The sequence below is a fragment of the Peromyscus leucopus genome, chromosome 7, assembly GCF_004664715.2.
Source record: "Peromyscus leucopus breed LL Stock chromosome 7, UCI_PerLeu_2.1, whole genome shotgun sequence".
Classification (NCBI taxonomy): domain Eukaryota; kingdom Metazoa; phylum Chordata; class Mammalia; order Rodentia; family Cricetidae; genus Peromyscus; species Peromyscus leucopus.
Window position 1 is genome coordinate 82,932,663 of NC_051069.1, and position 20,317 is coordinate 82,952,979.

The following is a 20,317-nucleotide window of genomic DNA, read 5'->3' on the forward strand; positions in this document are numbered from 1 at the left end:
AGAGGGCGGAGAGAAAAGTGCACTACGGGAGCACAGCCTCCGCTTCCCCGGAGCGGGCGGAGGCGGAGGCGGGACCGAGACCGAGGGGGCGGGGCCGGAGCGGGGCGGGGCGGGGCCAGAGCCTGGGGGGCGGGGCCGGGCCGCCTGCTCCGGGCCTTATATGGTGTGTCGCGCGCGTGGGCAGGGGCGGGGTCCTTGGACGGGCAGGAGCCTCGGGTCGCGCGCTTCCTAGCGCGGTGGGGCCTGTGGGCAGACGGGGCGAAAAGCTGCAGCGGCTCCGGGCCATCGCTGCGGGGCTGGCATGGTATCTGCGGAGGCATGTACAGTTTCGCTGAGTGAGCACTGGCAGGATGAGGTCCTGGCGTCCTGCAGCCTTCCTCACCGGCGCCGCCAGGCGGGTCCCCGAGGAGCCCGCTTCCCTCCCCAAGCTCCGCGTGCTGGGCCCAGGCCTGTCTAGCTGCCAGGACGCGTTGCTGTAGCGATGGCCTTGGGGACCCTGGGTTGTCAGGTGTGGTACCTGTGCTGGCTGATTATCTCAAACCGACACCAAGTTACGGAAATAGAGTGGCCTAAAGCGCGTTGAGTTTTAGAAGAAGGTCTGGGCTCTTCGGCAGTAACTTGAAAATAGGTTCTATTAGAACACTTTTTAACTTTTAGCACTCACGTGATAGCTAGCTCTTGGTACGCTGTCAAATAGACTTACTGCGTTAGTTTTAGAGGTCAGATAGGAAAATCACAGGCACGGGTATGTAGAGATAAACTCTGAGACAATGAGAGTTATCTATTCTAGATTGTGGATCACTTCCCTGAATTTGATGATAACATGTAGACTCGTGCTCTGGAAGAATACTGGTGAGGTTAATGTTTTGTACCTTGTTGTGTAGGAGTTCAGACTTTGTTATGCAGGAATTCTTAGAATATGTTTAACGTGGTAGTGATTTTTACATGCTGCTACAGAATACAAATTTTAAGATGTTAAAAACTTACACAGAGTGACTGAGAAATGTGGCTGATACAGAGGAGCATCCCATGCTTCCTTTGGCAGAATTTTGATTTAACTTGCCCATCAAGCATCCCCCCAGTCCATATGATAAGTTATGTAAGCGAAAGCTCCAATGAACTTTCCTCTGAAGTGTCTGGAGTGACTGGAGACTTGAACTGTATGGTTCATTGGTGCTGCCTTGGCAGTTGTAAGCGAAGTTGTAATTACTAACCTGTGTATTGTCTTCAACACCCCTTCCGCATGCCTCAGAGGTCAGTTTAATACTAGACAGTGTGTGGGATTACTTTAAAACAAACAAAACCAAAATATTAAATTGGCATCATTTTATCGGTACAAACAAACAAGGTTATGACTTTATACAAGTTGTTTGTGGGGGCCCTTTTGGTTCTTTGCTTAAAATTAGTTTATATTTGTTTAACAGTTCTGAACTTAAGGAGTAAGTCTGGTGTTCGTGACCTCTCTGCCTCAGTCTCCTAAGAGTGAAGTGAGCATTTAGAGACATGACAAACCACATTGAGCTGTCTGAAGTTTTTGCAATTAAATTTTCTAGATATTAAGATAGTCTTCAAGAATTTAGTAACTTTTGCAAAGGAAAAGTTTTAGAGACAGGAGATAAACTCGGAGATTGGAAAATTTCGGTAAGTATTAATGTGCTTTTCTCCCCCTTTCCAGTAAACTATGGGATGCTTTTAGCTAATGGATCATAAACTGCAAGCCAAAGTTCTTGATCATTATTTTAAATAATGGCAATGTTATTTCCAGTGTGACTGCTATTGTTACAAATGTGTCTGGTATAATTAAAGACTGAAGTGGTTTAAATAATTTTATTTATTTATTTGTGTGTGTGTCACTGCGGTTGGGGTGGAGGTCAGAGGACAACTTGCAGAAATCAGTTTTTTCCCTCTACCATGTGGATTCATGGCTCTTAGGAGTTCAGATAGTCAAACTTGGCTGCAAGCACCATTACTTGCTGAGTCATCTCAACTACCCAAGCCCACGGTGCTTTGATTCCAGTCATCTAATTTAAAAATACTTTAATTTTATGTATGTGTGTGTATGTACCACTCACTGGTGCCTGAGTGGATGTGTGTGAACCATGTTCATGCAGCAACCCTGGAAAGTCAGAAGAGTCATCAGATTTCCATGGAGCTGAAGTTACAGAGTGGTGTGGGCCACCATGTCAGTGCTTAGGCCCAAACCCTGGTCCTCTGCAAGAGCAGTTAAGTGCTCTTAACCTCTGAACCACCTCTCCAGTCTCCCAGTCATCTACTTTTGTGGTCAGTGTTTTCTGTTGCATTATTGTCTGGAGACATTTTTGTTGTCAAATAAATGGTAATGTGAGAAATCCACAGAGTCTGCTTAAAGGGCAAAGGAATTTATTAGGGGAGAAAAACTCACTCTACAGAACAGAATTGTCACAGGTTCTGGAATGCTGGGGCACAGTCTCACATGGTTCCTGCCATCTAAATCAGTCCTGCATCCAAGTCCCACGAGGGAGCGAACAGCAAGTGTATGTGCATCTCAGGTCTCAAGGGTAGCCAAGAGGCCACGCCTCAGAGGCATATACTTCAAGGTCATAGGCAGGTAGAGCAGTTTTCTGCTACATCTCTAGGGCTGTACTTCAGGGTCATAGAACAAATATCCACTACAAAATGGGGAGTGGAATGCTATTGGTTTCTAGAAGTATGCTACATTGTACAAAACACTACAACAGGGAATTAGCCCCCTCCAAATGTTAATGAGCAGTTTAAAAAAATGCCTACAGAATTCTCTTATGTAGTGTGATTTTAAACATAAAAGCTTATTATTTATACTATTTACAGAGAAAGTGTACATTTAAATGTATGCTATCTTATGGCTATAGTGTTCAAAATGTGAAGTCAATTTGGAGGAATATCTTCCATTTCACTATTAGTAGAATTACCCAAATTTGGGATAATAGAAATATTTTACAGATTATTTTTAATTAAATTGAGAAAATGTGTCCTTACCTAATAATCAGAATTAATTCCTCATATTCATTCTATTAAGTGCTCTGGCATTTATGTCCTGGGACATTGTATCCATCTGATTCAATATAGGTAAAGGATATCCCTGTTGTAAAGACTATAAAGTCAATTTGTGTGTACCACAGTACAGAGAGCAGTAACTAATGCAAGTGATTTTCCTGTTAGTGGTTGTTCAATGGACAGATAAATAAACAGCTGAAGGAATAGACCATTTAGGATAAAAATAATATATTAATCCAGGCTACAAATGGTATTAGCAGTGAAGTTACTGCAATACACACCCAGAATGTGCCAGTTTTATGAATATGAAAGGCAAGCAACAGAGATTGTGTCTCCTAGTAATATGGGAAGCTACTGCCATAAAATCTCATCAGCATGACTGCCCAAACATGAGCTGAACAAAGATTCCACCAATAGATGGGCCAAAGTAGATGGGGAAAAGCCCATGAACCTTAACCCTATAATATAGGCAACTGAGGAAAGCTGGAAGCAGGTGATCCTCCTCAGGAAAAAACACACCAATTGGTTATTCAGTGGCAAATGATCAGCCCTGAAAACACACATACAAGTAACATTATATGGACTGAACATGTTTAGGGATATATGTATAGACATATTCATAGATGCATGCAATAACAATTACTGAAAAAAGAGGCCATGAATTTGAGAGTGAGGAGGGCTAGGTAGTAGGGTTTGAGGGGAGGAAAGGGAAGGGAGAAACAGTGTAATGATAAACACAAAAAATTAAAAAATAAAATGGAAAAGAAAGACAAGCACCAAGAATACCTGCATGAAAAGTACGGTTTCTCTAATTGTGTTAGGGCCATTCTAACAGAAGTGTCACAAACTGGGTGACTTCTAAAACAATTATGTTTCTTAGAGTTCTGGAAGCTGGAGAGTGTTCTGAAAGTACTTACAAGTTTGATGTCTAGACTCTTCTGAATCATCGTGGTGATATTGTGTTGCAACCAAATAAAATTTGCCTGAAGATCAAAGGACAGAATAAGCCACTAGATTAAACATAGATGCCAGGCAATGGTGGCACGTACCTTTAATCCTAGCACTTGGGAGGCAGAGATCCATTTGGATCTCAAAGCTACTCTGGACTACATGAGGTTGATTCAGTTTAGGAGGGAAATAGAGCCAGGCAGTGGTGGCACACGCCTTTAATCCCAGCACTTGGGAGTCACAAGTCACTTGACATCTCATTCCTTTGCTACCAGTATTTGGGAAACACACATGCCATTAATCCCAGTACTAGGAAGGAAGTGAAATGGCTGGGCGGAGAAAGGCATATAAGGAGAGGAGACAGGAACTAGCTGCCCTTTCTGCTGAGGACTCAGAGGCTTTCAGAGGATTTGAGGAGATAGGATCTCGTCTTCCATTCTGCCTGAGGATTCGGTAGTGATGAGAAGTTTCTCTAGTGGCTTGTTCCTTTGTCTCTCTGATCTTTTAGCGTTTACCCCAATATCTGGCTCTGAGGTTTTCTTTTTATTATTATTATTATAAGACCATTTAGGATTAGTGCAATAGATCATGAATGTACATATTTCTTTGCCCAAAATAATGATTTCATTATAACATATATATGCACACATACATATTTCTGTCTTATCTTTATATGACAAAAGGGGAAGAGATCTTTCTGAACTTCTAAGGACACTAATCACCCCCCAAGCATGCCTTGTCCAGAGTCCATTACATTGGGGATTAGGCATCACAGTATGAATTGTGGGGATACATCAGGGCATAATGTTATTTAATGGGATGGGAGACAGAATACGATGAGGAAAGTGCAAGTATGATTCTATATATTTTCTTCAGTGCTACATTTCCTTTTTTAAACTTAGATGTTGAAACCTATACTTACCTATCAAAATATAGCTACTACTATATGTTATTTTTTGTCTAAAAGATTTACATAGTAATTTTTCTTAAAATGGCAAGTGATTCTCTTGTTTCTATCTTCAGTGCCTAAGATTGAGGAACTTTGACAATATAACCATTCTATACTTGTAACCAAGTATTGTTAATTATCTGATTTATATCTATTAGATTTACCTTAAGGCTGGGTTCTGTTGAAGTCTTTTAAGTTCAATATTTTAACATAATTTTAAATACATTTTAAATCAACTACTCCATACATAGATATTTTTCTGGTATGACACAGTTGACTGTTGGATATAAAAATAAGATTGTCAAGATCGTAACAACACATTCATGAACTGGCTTGAGCTAACTGAGTCATATTGTTTGCCACTCAAGTAAAAATAATGCAAATGAGCCCAAATACAAATGCAACATAATTCACAATTTAGAGTAATTCATATTAACATGTAACGTGACCTAATTCTCCACTTTGACTAAGTTAATCCAGGGAGGCATATTTCTTTTGTTTAGTAATTTTTTAAAAATTCATTTTTCTAGTTTGTTTAACAGAGAAAATAATTCATGTAAAACTGGCATTTTACTCAGCAGTTACTTATGTACCCATTGTTAAGACCTTTTGAAAAATTCACCTAAAATATGTTTACCTGAATAAATTAACATCATTATCATTATCTGTTTTTCAGGTTGGCATATATACTGAAAATGCCCATTAGTTCAAGCCAACTACAAAATTGTGAGGTATAGGAGTCACAAATGTTGGGAAAATAGTAATATACATGCACATATTAAGTGGGCATAAATAAGAAATTCCTGTAGCTACAGACACCTTCCTTTGCCTCCATAGGACTCCACTTAGGAGAGTAGATCATGTACAGTAGGAAAATTGTGTTTCATCCTCTCTGCCAGTTTGATTTCCTTGTAAGGCTCTTCCTGAGTTTCCTACCTCTTGTTGGTCTCTGGCCTGTAAGGGTGATGTTCTTGCATCTCTCTTTGGTGATACAAAAATAGACTACAGGGCTCCTTTGAGGAAGTATACCAGAAAGCTAGAAGAGCACCCTGCTGAGTAGCTGACATCCTTCTATGGTGTCCCTAGCAGGATCTCATGGAAAACACATGCACAGATAAGGGATGTACTGTCTTCTACCTAATATCTGCCTGTGTCAAAGATTGGCCACTGCTAAGGAAGGCCAGCTGATTTTTCTACCTGGGTATCAAATACATGTTTAATGCTCCAAATTATATACTCTAGCAATACCACTTTTTTTTTTCTCTCATGGAAGGACTTGTAATAAATTAAGATTTCCCAGTAGCCAAGATGTCTTCATGTCAAGAGTAATTTAGAATCTTTATGGAGACCAGGTGAAGACCTGAATAATGATAAAATCACCATGTTCATGATAAGATGACTATGTTCATAATAAGATAAGCCATGTTTGTTTCTAGACTTAATATTATAAAGATGCCTCATGTAAAGATGCTAATTTATAGTTAACTCCATCAGAATCCCAGCAAGGCTCTTACTGAAATTGACAAACTAAAAATGCAAGCAGCCATAGCAAAGGCCAAAAGCACTCAAGCCAAACATGAAGGGAAAACAAAGCTGGAGGAGTTGAAATAATAAATTTGGGATGTTGTAATAAACATTAATTAAAATAGGTATTTATCAGGCTGGGCTGACTCCCCAGGGGATACCACTCCTTGGAGGAGGTGGAAATGGGGGGACGGTTTGGGGGGGGGGGGGAAGGCTGGAGGGTGGGAGGAGGGAGAACAGGGGAATCCGTGGCTGATATATAAAACTAAATTAACTATAAAATAAAAATTTTTTTAAATATATATATTACAAAATAAAAAATAGGTATTTATGCAGAGTAGAAAGGCAAACCAGTGAAACAGAATAAACCTAAAAAGAGATCACCAGTGTATGACCCAAAGCATGGCATAGCAGTATAAGGAGTAACATGTCTTTCAAAGACTGGTGCAAGGTCACATGACTCATATGAAGAGGTTGACATGTATCGTGCTTTGATGGGAATAGGATATGAACAAATACTGTGCAACTAATGACATGCTTCAGATTCCTTCCTTTCCACAGACATTAAGTGCAGGGAGTTCTGGGAGGATGCTGTGAATGCCAGGAGAAGCTAGGTTTCACTCCGAAAAATTTTGGCTAGAGAACTCTGGCAAAAGGAAACTATTTCTAATTCTCCAGGAATTTAAAGAACGAAAGAACAAAATGAATGAAGAAGCAAAGTGATTTGGGAGAAAATGGCATATATTGAAGACAAGATTTAAAATACAGAAGTTTCTAAAAGAGAGATTTGGGAAATAGAATAAATATTTAAAACCAGATTAAAATTCTGTGAAGTACATACAAAAAATACTCTGTAACTTGGCAAAATCAATCTGAAATAACCAAAACAAAGTCTTGTAATTTTACTGGACTTAAAAAAAAATCCTTTGGGTATCAAGTAGTAAAGAACATATGCTTTAAGAATGCCTTCAAAAGCATCACAGAATAACCTTTCATTTTCTTACGAGACTCAAGAAAAGAAAATGTGATCTGAAGATTTTATACCCAGCAAAGATAATCTCATGTTTATAAAAGGCAGATTCAAACTGTTATAATTCATAGTTGTATTATAAAATGGAGTAAAACAAGTAATTCATTATCTTAAGTTCTAACTGAAATTTCCTACATCTTTGAGAACCAAGATTCTTAATGTGGAAGATAGAGATATACATATAAAAAGAAGGTACCAGGGTCTGTATTGATGTCCTTGGCCCATGTTGCTGCCAAAACCCACATAGATGACCGTGTTCTGGGTTGCAACCTGTGGCCATGAGTGTCTGATGGCCATGCTGCCATCAGGCACATCCTAATATGAGTGGACTATGCTGCCACCCAGGCCATGGTGTTGTCTAGGCCAGAGCTGCTACAGAGAGCCATGTCTGGGTACATAGCCCTACAGAAGCCAGGGTCTGAGTTGATGTCCAGGGCTCCTGTTGTCACCAAGGGCTATGCAGATGACTGGGATCTAGTTAGCCACCTTGGACCATGTCTGAGGACCATGCTGTGCCTAGGGCCATGCTGATCTGGGTGTCCAGTGCTGCCACTTGGAGCCATGGAAATGTCTGGGCAGGAGCCTATGTCAAGGCCATGTCTGGGTCCATGGTCCTGCAGCAGCTGGTGTCTATGGTGATGCCCATAGCCAGTGTTAGCATGGGGATCATTTGAACCATGCTATGCTGATCCAATCTGCCCTTCACTGGCCCTGAGATGGTTGGCCCTGCCCCTTGCTAGATATTGCAACAGGCCAACTGGCCCTACCTACCACTCAAGGGAGAGCTCCCAGCACTCAAGAAAGATGATCCTATCCCTCATGATAGCCATGCACCTCACCTAGGAAGCACACTAGAGCTGACCCTGAGGGTATGACAACAGGAGAGCTGACCCTACTCCCCCTCATCTGCCATGTGGTGGCATGGGTGAGGGAGAGATATTCTCACCCCACCCCTCACCCATTATCACCTGCAGCAGGTGAGAAAGCTGGCCCTGGGGCCACAAGAGCAGGAGAGCTAGCTCTGACCCTCACAGGCTACAGTGCATAAGAAACAACTTCTGCTTCCTGATGGGAGATATCGTTCTGTATGCTGTGAATATGTGTTATTCTGAATGGTTGATAAATAAAGCTGTTTGGCCAATGGTGAGATAGAATAAGGCTAGGTGGGACATTCTAACTAGAGAGGAAGAAGGAGAAAGGCAGAATGGAGGAGATGCTGTCAGCCGCCTCCATGAGAAGCAAGATGTAAAGATACCAGTAAGCCACAAGCTACGTGGCAAAGTATAGATTTATAGAACTGGGTTAATTTAAGATGGAAGATCTAGCTAGTGAGAAGCCTGAGCCAGTAGGCCATACAGTTTGTAATTAACATAAGCCTCTGTGTGTTCATTTGGGTCTGAGTGGCTGCGAGGCCACAGGAGCCAGGCAGGACCAGAAAACTTTCAGCCACAGCTTCCTATCTGGGCATCACACTAAAGCTGATCCTTTTGTCAGGGACACAGGTAAGCCAGCCTTGAGGGCTTCCAGGAGCAGGTGTGTCTCATTGTCCAGAAAAGTCTGTTGTTGTTGTTGTTGTTTTTTTTTCTGCAAGACTTTTATTAAGAAAAATGTTCATTCATTTTACACACCAAAGATCCCCCTCTTCCCTCCTCCTGCTCCCCCCCAGGCTCCCCCTCCCAACACATCCCCCACTCCCTCCCACAAGAAGGCAAGGCCTCCCATGTGGAGGCACATTCAGTAGAGGCAAGTCCAAGCCCTTCCCCCTGCCTCAAGGCTGTACGAGGTATCTCATCATAGGTAGTGGACTTCACAAAGCCCACTCATACACCAGAGATGGATTCTGATCCTACCGCCAGGGGGCCTCCTGAGCAGATCAAGCTACACAACTGTCTCACCATGCAAAGGGCCTGGTCCAGTACCATTTAGGCTCCACAGCCATTGATCCAACTTTCATGAGTTCCCTCTAGTTTGGTTTGGTCGTCCCTGCATGTTTCCCCATCATGATCCGATGCATGTTTCTGTAGGGCAAAGGACATAGTAAATAAGACAAAATGACAGCTTACAGAATGGGAAAAGATTTTCACCCACCCCACATCTGACAGAAGTCTAAGTTTTTAAAACATTTTAAATGCCATATTCTGTAAGTCTTTGAAGTATTTGAAGATTACCTATCTAATTGAAGTATACCTTTATATACCTAAAAATTTAATTAACATGACTATAAGTTTGATTATCCTAGATGACTATTAATCTGTATTTCTTAATTATATTATAATACAATTATATTATATTTTATTTATATTATATATTTATTTATATTATAATTTAAAATGATCTGCATTAACATAATACCTTAAACAAGTAAAAATACACACATAGTATAACTAAATTTGTATCAATAAACTAAAATCCATAGCAATGTAAAATATTTTAAACAAATTGTTACTCTTTAAAAGTAGATTCAATAATCTTCCCTTTTATTCTATCATATCTTTAGTTCAAAGAGGAAGATGAGCATTGAAGACACTCCATATGGAGTTTTATCTTCTTGGCAAAACTGGCCATTTGGGCAAGAAACTGCTGGTGCCTGGACTGCTTGACAGTATGTTATATATTGGACATGCAGGACCCATGGAAAAATGACCACTAAATTTTGCCAAAACAAGGCAAGATGGTCTTTCAGGTTCCTGATAAGCAGAAGAAAATGCCAGATATTCTATGGGACACGGGGAGAAGCAACTAAAAACTCTAGGCCTATAGGCTGAAGATACATTGTAGAGGAACTTTGGGTGACTAGGCAGCCAGCTGTCTCTTTCATTCTAGATTTTTGGAAGTTGCTTATAATGTACTTCCTATATTACTTAGGTAATATTACATTCTTCTGGGGTCTTTGATGAAGTTGAAGACAAATAGTTATAATTATAGCTTTCCTTAGCCATGATAAAAGATAGATATAAAACTTTAGAATCACAAGATAAGATAGATGATAGAATATTTTCTTTTTTCTTTTTTTTTTTTTTGGTTTTTTTTCAAGACAGGGTTTCTCTGCGTAGCTTTGGGCCTTTCCTGGAGCTCACTTGGTAGCCCAGGCTGGCCTCGAACTCACAGAGATCCGCCTGGCTCTGCCTCCCGAGTGCTGGGATTAAAGGCGTGCGCCACCACCGCCCGGCATGATAGAATATTTTCTTTAATTTTCCTAAATACAAATAGACTAGATATTGTAACTATAATTCTTGCTTGATAACTGTTTTGTTATATGTAATTTTACTAAGTTAAAATTAATTCTTCCTTTTTGATTAGCTAGGAAAGGGGAAGTGCTGTGGAATGTCTTTCTATATGCTGTGAATACATGCTGTTCCCATTGGTTAGTAAAAAAAAAAAAAAAAGCTGTTTTGGCCTATAGCAAGAAAGCTTACAGCCAAGCAGAAAAACCAAGTAGAAGGACAGAGGAAGGGGAGATGCCAGCCACCGCCAAATAACAGCAAGACGCCAGCAGAACAGTAATGCCATGGCCACATGGCAACTTACAGATTAATAGAAACAGGTTAAATTATAAGAGCTAGCTAGCAAGATGCCTGCTATAGGCCATACAACTGGTAATTAACATAAGCCTCCGAATGATTATTTTATAAACAGCTGCCGGACTTCAGGGCTAGACAGGAATGGAGAAACATGGATTGTGGATCACAGGGCCAGGAGGGACCAGAGAAAATTCTGGTTACATTTGGTGCCCCGTGTTGGGTACCAGATAATGTGATTAAACCACTGACAATCCACAGAATCAGCTTAATCAAAGGAATTTATTTGGTGGTAAACTCATAACCACAGGAGATTTATCATAGGTCTGAGCTATGTCCCACACTGACTGGCTTGGTCCAAGATCTCAGCATCCAAACCATGAGGGAGCCAAGAGAGCTGCGTATGTGCATCCCAGGTCTTATGGATCCCCAAGTGGCCATGCCCCAGGGGCAGGTACCTCAAGGTCATAGGCAGGGGTAACAGCTACAGCTGCCTCACTAGGAGTGGTGCTTCAGGGCATGGCTCAAACAGACACACACTACAAGTTGATGTTTTGGGGGTTACCCAAACATTTAATGAGAATAATCACATTCTAATTGTGTCCCTTTAGCACTCTTATCCTATTCTCTATCTCTTGCTACAAGATTTCTAGTCCTAGATATAACCCTAGTTGGTCTCTGCATGCTTATATTTTACATATAAGCTTAATTGCTACCTCCTGGTAGTATTTCTACCATATTTGTTACTAAATGTATCACACTTGCAACTCTCTCTTGAAACCACTTTGCAAGTAATTTCTTTAACCCAGATGACAAGTTATAATTTTCTTTCTTTTTTAAAAACATTTATTTATTTATATTTTATGTACATTGGTGTTTTGCCAGTCTGTGTGAGAGTGTTGAATCCCCTGGAACAGGAGTTATAGACAGTTGTGAACTGCCATGGGGGTGCTGGGAATTGAACCTGGGCCCTCTGGAAGAGAAGTCAGTGCTCCTAACCGCTGAGCCATCCCACCAGCCCCTAATTTTCTTTCTTGTAAAATAGGAGGGAAGTGCTTGTTGTTGCTTCCCTCTCTTAAAGATCTAAAGAATTTGTGTTAGTGGCATCTATAGACTATTTTTTTCTGATTGGTGATAGTAACTATTGATAACCAAATTATATCAACATACTACAAAGATGTTGAATAGTAAAATAACACCACATTTTATATATCAAAGTTCAGCTGACCTGTTCCAAAAGTCTCAGTCTTAACCAAATCACTGTTGACAAAATGATGGATGCTGCACTCCTCTGAGAGCTTCCTTACAGGATTATTTAAAATTCCCCCTCCCCATCTATTTGGAGTGTCTGCACTGCCTTGGCCCAAATCAAATATTGCTTCAGGCATTTGGACAATGTAATGACCTACCTTGTCTTTTAGGCTTTGGCTCTGGCAATGTTTGAAGGGACCTTGTTAAATGTTAAGTCATTGCCCATTATTATAACCCTGGCTCATATTCTCCAGGTATACTTGCCAGTTTGATTCCTTATCCAGAATCAACCAATCATTCCCTTAAAGGGGAAAGAAAAAAAATATGTTTGTATGGGAACAACATAATTTTTTTTTCACTTGAAGATTATTCAACCTATATCATATTGCCTTTCTGCTTCTCCTTGATGTCTTGTGAAAGATGGGAGACATAGCCTCTTACCCTACAGAGAACAGCTCATCTTCCTTAAAATGCTATGTTTTTTTTTTTTTTAACGTGGAAGGTTTATCAAAACAGTGACTGTCTTAGTTTCCTGGGGATGTCTTAAGGTACCACACTACAAACTTGGTGGCTTTAAAAATAGCCTGAAATCTGTTGTCTCACAGTTCTAGAGACTACAAGTCTAAAGTCAATGTGCTGGCAGTTTCAGCCCCTCCTGAATCTGGGCAAACCATCCCTTGCCTCTTTCTACCTTCTGGTGTTAGCCAGTATCTTTTTCACTATTTAATAGTAGAAACATGACTCTGCTACATTTTGGCTTCACTTGGTGTTCTCCTTGTTCCTGCTGAAAGCATTTCTCATTTTGAAAATCAGAACTCTAAATACTAGAATATAATGTACAGGAATGGCAATGATTTCACTGTGTGCCCTGCAATTGCAGGTGCTGGCAATAGGACAGTGTCAAAAGATGGGGCCTTTAAGGGAGGATGTGGGCATCAAGTCCCTCCTTTGTGAGTGGGATTAAGTGCTAATTGAAAAGAGCTTGGTGGAGGGAGTTCATCTTTGCTTTTCTGGCTCTATGTGAAGAAATAGCATGTCTCTATCCCATGCATAGAGCAAGGAACAGTCTTGACTACTAAACCTGATGGTTCTTTGATCTTACATTTTCCAGCCTCCAGAACTGTGATGAATTGCCCAGTGTGCGATAGCCTGTGAAAGCACAGAAGCAAACTGGATGAGATGGTAACAAAACCTTTACTAGTAGATCACTAGATGTAATAGTGAATGATGCAATGCCCATGTTCTCTGTGAGGTTGGCTACATCTAAATCAATATACAGTATATGGTGGCATCTCTTCTGTAAGCACAATTCATAGATCCAGGAAACAGAGTTGATAGATAGAAATGGGAAGGAATCCCATTACGCTTAACTGCTATTTTGTCCTAAAACTAGAATAATCATGGTGTTTCCTGGCCAGTTAAAAGTAACTTTCCTAAAACAATAAATATAAGATGACCCAAGATGGCATGCAGGCAGAGTCTGCTAGGATCTCCAGGAAGTAAGCTTGGAAAATCTGAGTAATACCTATCAGAAAAAGTAGATTTGTACAACACTATCCTGGGGAGACATACACAAATGTCTACTCACAACAGATAGGGAACATATACACAAATATAAAAAGAGTTGAATTTGGGTTGCCCTATGTGATAATTAGTTTTTTGTCAACTTGATACAAGTTAGAGACATCTGGGAAGAGAAAACTTCAACTAAGAAAAATGTCTCCATCAGACTGTCCTGTAAGCAAGTCTGCAGGGCATTTCCTTCACCAATGATTGAGATGGAGGAAGGCCTAGCCCACTGTGGTGATACCACCCATAGGTAGGCAGTCCTATGTTGTATAAAAAGGTGATCCGAGTAAACCATGGAGAGCAAGCCAATAAGCAGCACTCCTCTGTGGTTCTGCTTCAGTTCCTGCCTCCAAATTCCTTTCCTACATCACTGCCATGGCTTCTGTGATGATGTGCTGTGACAGGGAAGCCTACTAAAGCTTTGTCTTCAAGTTTCTTCTAGTCGTGGACTTTATCACAGCAATAGAAAGCACACTGAAGTAGGAATTGATACCAGGATGCTATGTTATTGCTGTAAGTGACCTGATCATGTTGTTTGGGGAGGACTGTGAAAAGGTTTGGAAATTTAGGATGGAAAATTAGTGCTCAAAGCTTAATGATCTTTGCTGTGGGAACTTGAAAGAAAAGAATACTGAGCAATCTGGATGATGGAATCTTGACCTGTGATGCCTCAGAGGGAAGTTTGAGATGCTCTCAAAGACTCTACTGGGGATGTTTGTATAATATATTTAAATTAAGAATCTGTGGTTTCTGGTCAGGTCTGTGAAACCAGTTTTGACTAAGAAGCCAACATCATTGAAGTGAAATTTTCTGGAGAGTATTTTCTCAAGGTCAGCACACAGAAGCTGTGGTCCAGAGGGGAGCAATGAAGCATCTCATGTTAGCAGCCAAACTTTGTAATGGGTAAGAATCCCCCAGATGGCACTTGGTTGAGTAGCATGAGAACTGTAGGATTGAAAGGGTTATGATGAGAAGCTGACAGCTGGCACTGTAAGAGACCAGGAGAGGCCATTGGTGAAGGTACAACCTCAGATGCAATGGAAATCCCAGGATTGAAGGGGTCATGGAGAGGCTTGGTACCATGTGACAGGCTTGTAGTCCCTGAAGAGAGGCCAGGAGACTATTAGTGAATGTGAAGCCTGTGGAGACCCCAGCATACTGGAGATGCCAAGACTATGAGATGACTACCAAGGATATGGCACAGAGCAGGCCTGAGCCTAAGGGACAAGTGGTTATAGACAGCAAAGACAGAGAAGTGGAGCTTCATAGGCCCTTTGGAGCCCAGAATATTGTGAGTGAGTCCCAGATATGGGACACTGATATGCAGGATGACTTATACGGCTGGTGTTAGGCTTATGCCCATTTGATTGGAACTGTACCCTGGTTCTTGCCTCTTGGAATAAGAACTATGTAATTTATTTTTTAATGTATGGAAGCCTACAGTTAAGGAACTTTGGATTTTTAGACAGTGAACTTTTAAAGACTGTGGGACCTTTAAAGGTATAATATGTTTTATATTGTGATAGTAATATGAAATCTTGGAAATAAACAAGAAATGAAAGCTTGTGGCTTAGTAATGATATATCAGTGCATCAAGTTAACAAAGGGTCAATTATCCTGGTTAGCATTTTGTCAACTAGATTCAAACAAAAGTCATCTGGGAAGAGGGAGCCTCAATTGAGAAAGTCCTCCGTGGTATTACATGTAGGCAAGTCTCTATATAGGGAATTTTCTTGGTTAATAATTAACATGGGAGGTCACAACCTACTGAGGGAAGTGCCACCTATGATCAGGTGGTCCTGGGTAGTATAAGCAATCACACTGAGCAAGCTATGTACTCCAAGTTACTACGAAGCATTCCTTCATGGCCTCTGCTTTGGTTCTTGCAGCTGGGTTCTGCCTCTAGGTTACTGCCTTGAATTTCTGCCCAGACTTACCTTCACAATGGACTATACCTTTCATTTGAAATTAACCTTTTCCTCTCCAAGTCTCTTTTGGACATGATTTTCATCACAGCAAGAGAAAGCAAACTAGAATAAACATGGTCTTCACCACAGCAAGGGAAAGAAAACTAGAATAACCATGGTCTTCACCACAGCAAGGGAAAGAGAACTCGGATACCCTGCAGCAGAATGACAATGTCCCTACTAGACAACACAGACTAATAGATAAAAACCCCGGTTCTAGGAATGGCTTGCCTCTTTCGGAGTCATTAGCCAGTGAAGTCTCCGAGGCCCCCAAGCATTCCATGCTACTGCCAATGTTCTTACTCCAGAATGTGACAGTAAGATCCAGAACACAGATATTAAGATGGTACTAACCTGGACCTTCATCCCTACTGGCTAGCTTTCATGCTGCTGGAAGGTGCTGGGCATGATACTGGAGGAAAAAAGGATCCATCATGGGAAAGGAATAAACCAAAGCACACTGCTAGCTGAAGGAAAATAAGTATTACCAGAGGAACAAGTGAAAGAAAAGAAAGAAAAAAGAAATGACAACTTTACACTTTACGTTCTTTTGTTTAACTTACTTTTCCCACCAGTTTTCCACAGTGAGGTTAGCTTGTTGTGGTTTCCTTGGAGTCCTTGATTTCTTTAGTCTTGCTGATAGAAAAGATGGTGTCTCCCAATCTGTGACTTACCTCTCTTTCACAAGTGAATTTATCCTTCATCCAACACTCATGCAAGTTTTATTTCTCACAGCACAAAGACCTTAAAAGTAGGTTTACCACCTTTTTTACAAATAAGAAAACTGGGGTTTGGGGATTTAAATGATTTGTTTTTTAGTCACACAACTAATTTAATGACAAATTTCAAAATCAAACTTTTGATACTGCTCTACATTCTCACAAACTAACTTTTTAGTAACTATTTTAATAGAATTTATTTGATCTATTAAGATTCTCCCTTTAAGCTACTAACAAATAGTACTTATGAGACCCTCACCCTAAAAACCACAATAGCTTATTTGTGTGTGTGTGTGTGTGTGTGTGTGTGTGTGTCCAAGTAAGTTTAATTAGAGTTATTTAAAGGAACATGGGTAAGCAGTTATTTGAACACAGTCAAGTTACCAGTGGCTACACCACTGAAAAAAAAATGGCTCTCCTTCCCCCCCAAAAAAGATCATAAAATGCCTATAGATCCTCAGGATGGCCAGGGTCTCATAAGCTTCTGCCCTCTCAACCTAAACTTTATTCTTATTCTTTCTAAAGGAAATGTATTTGTAGATAAACGAAATCATGTTTAGTCATAGGAAATTTGTTGGTAACAGTCTTAAGATGCCTCTTGTATCATCTTATATAATTTTTACAATTACTTTTTGAGTACATCCTGTGGACATCTTAAAGTCATGATGGGAGCAGTTCTTCTAGGTGTTCCTGTAGTAGAGGATTCTAAGCTGTCAGGTGTCAGTGTAGTTTAGATTACAAGTTTAACCTGTAGCACAAGCCACTCACCTTGAAAGAAAATGACCGTCCTTACTTTATTTTAAAAACAGTCTAGTGTGTTAAACTTTAGGGGGAAAAGGGCATCATGCAGAAGACAGCTAATTAGCTCGATGGATTTCTGCAATTCTAATTGCTTCTGTGAGATCCAGGCATACACATCAGCCATATTGGCTTGTCTCCTGGGATGAATGTTAGACATTCCAAGGTTAGTGGGGCCCTGTTAGAATTCTGGTGACACCTCCCTGTCCCCATTGAGTTCCAAAGCATTCTTGTCTACTCTTTCTTTCTTACTCTAGAGGCAGCCTACCAGCAAGTACTGCTGGGTTCATTTTCTGAATCTCTTAAATCCATGACTGTTACCATGATAGTCCACATCATCTCTCACCTCTAGCAATTTATGTGTGCCTGCTTCTACTCAACCATTATTGTACCGCCTGATCTACGTGGAAACTGGAGTAATATTTTTATAATATGAATTAGACCCTGTGTACTACCCTGCAGCCCAAAGCTTCTGAATGGTTAATTATAGGCACGCTGTATCTGGACTATGGACTTGTATCTCCAGCTTGCTCTTGGTGCCTACACACCCTTTTGTTTGCCCCCATCTAGTATGACTGTCTCTCTGGCATTGCCCTACCCATGCTGCCCTTCCAGTTTTTAGCAGCAACACAAGCTTATTGCTCTAGCTTCAAAGACTTTACACTTGATACTTCTTTTACCTTTCTCTGGATAACTTTATATAATTCTGGTCATCATTCAGGAATATGGTCAGATATCCCAAGAGGAGCTTTCTTTGATTGTACCACTTTAAATGAATGGCTCCCCACCATCAAATTCCTTTTTTAAGCCTTATTTCTTCATATCAAGTATTACTAGTTATACATATTAATTATCCCTTTTAGAGGAATAGGAGTTTTTTTTCTTTTCCATGGCTCCATCCCAAATACCTTGTACAGTTTCCAGCATTAGATAGAAATAAGCATTTTTGAGTGAATGGATGAATGTATATTTATTTATTTAAATATTCACTATTCTAAAATTGAGTAAAACAGTTTAATTTCATGTGTAATGCTAGCTTAATGAAGTTATTTTGCTTTGGAAAAAGAATTAGTTGGCTAATATAGTGTGCCAGTTTAGGGTCTGGAGGCTTTGCCCTGGAGGAGGTGGGAAGGGGGGGTGGGCTGAGGGAAGGGGAGGGTGGTGGGAGGGGGGAGAACAAGGGAATCTGTGGCTGATATGTAGAACTAAATTATATTGTAAAATAAAATTAAATTAAATTTAAAAAAAAGAGAAAACCATTAATAGGTTCCAAAGACATAAAGCCCACGGAAGCAGAATTCATCTTCATCTGCAGCTGTGGTTCTCAACACACTACACACTAGAATCACCTGGAGAAGTTATAAACATTTGAACTACAGAATCTTTGGGGATTGAATCTAGGGCTCAACATTTTTTTTAAATTTCCCAGCCAAATATAATGGTCAGCAAAGGCTGAGAACTACTGCTCTATGAGGTGTTTGTCTTTCATTTCTTTTTTTCTTTCTTTTTTCTTTCTTTCTTTCTTTCTTTCTTTCTTTCTTTCTTTCTTTCTTTTCTTTCTTTCTCTCTCTCTCTCCCTCTCCCTCCCTCTCTCTCTTTCTTATTCTTATTCTTATTCTTATTCTTTTTTAAAAATAAATCTCAATGTTGAAAACAGTTCAGAATGTAAGAAAATAGTCACTAAACAAACTAGTGGGTGAATGAATGAATGAGCATTGGGCCTAGTGGTAGAGAGCTTGCCTAAAGCTTGTAAGATCCTGGATTCAATCCACAACACTGAATAAATAAGAACGTATTTGCAGAAATTGAAAACTATTTGAAAAACATTTAAAAAATATAATATACTAATGAGGTTTCCAGATTTAGCAAATTAAATGAGAGATTCCCAGTTAAACTTGAGATGTAGAAAAACAGCTTATTTAGTAAAAAGAAAAAAAACATCTGATATTGCATGGGACATAATTATACTAAAATATATTCATTATCTATGTTTAATTCAAATGTAACTGAGCGACCTGTATTTTATCTGGCATAACTAACTAGTGATGAGGGGATGGTTAAGATTCCCTTATAAAAACCATCATGTTATTGAATATGTTAAACGATTCACTGTAAAATGGTAATTTAATCTCTGCTGTCTTCTGCTATGCAAAGCTACCATGAAACAGTCTATTATCCTTAGGAAAGAAGTTAATTTTTCCTTTTTAAGCTTTTAATAAAGCAGTCATAAAAAATGAAATGAGTTCTTACATGCTTACATTCTATATCCAAAAGGATATAGAATTTTAAATATTTAGTATCTGTTTTTCAGTTGTCAACCTGTGGGTTGTGAACCCTTTGGGGGGTCAAGCAACCCTTTCACAGGGGTCACATATCAGATATCCTGCATATATTTACACTGTGATTCATGACAGTAGCAAAATTGCAGTTATGAAGTAGCATAATTTTATGGTTGGGGGTCACCACAGCATGAGGAACTGTATTAAAGGATGGCAGCATAAGAAGGTTGAGAAAAACTGCTCTAGAGTATGCTAAATGGACAGGTGTTAAACTGCCATGTAAAGATTTATCTTTGTACCCGTAGATTAATGCAGCTCTCAGCCCTCACCAGAGAAGCTTTTGGCAGTGGACAAGTGTGGGAGCCCACAGAGGCTATCTAGCAAGACCTTACTTAGGGTCAGAGAATCTGAGCTTGCTTTACCCAGCAGGGCTGCATAATGGGATGATCTGACCACGGGTGTGGTTACCAGTTGTTTGGAAGGGTCTACACTTGGCTGTACCATGTGCTTTGAACTTGCAAGGGGGAGGGAGGTCTTTTGCATATTATAAAAAGTCCTTTTGAATAAACCTCTGGGTGGCTGGATATTGATCTAGGGCCCTTCTGAAGCTATCCTGTGTCTCTGCCTTTCTCCTTGTCATCTAGGTCTATTTTTCTATCTAATATTTCTTAATTTCTCTCTCCCTCCCCAAAGAACCCTTGGAAAGGTGTGAGCAGATCAGAGCTGGACTCCCACAGTCTCACACAGACAAGT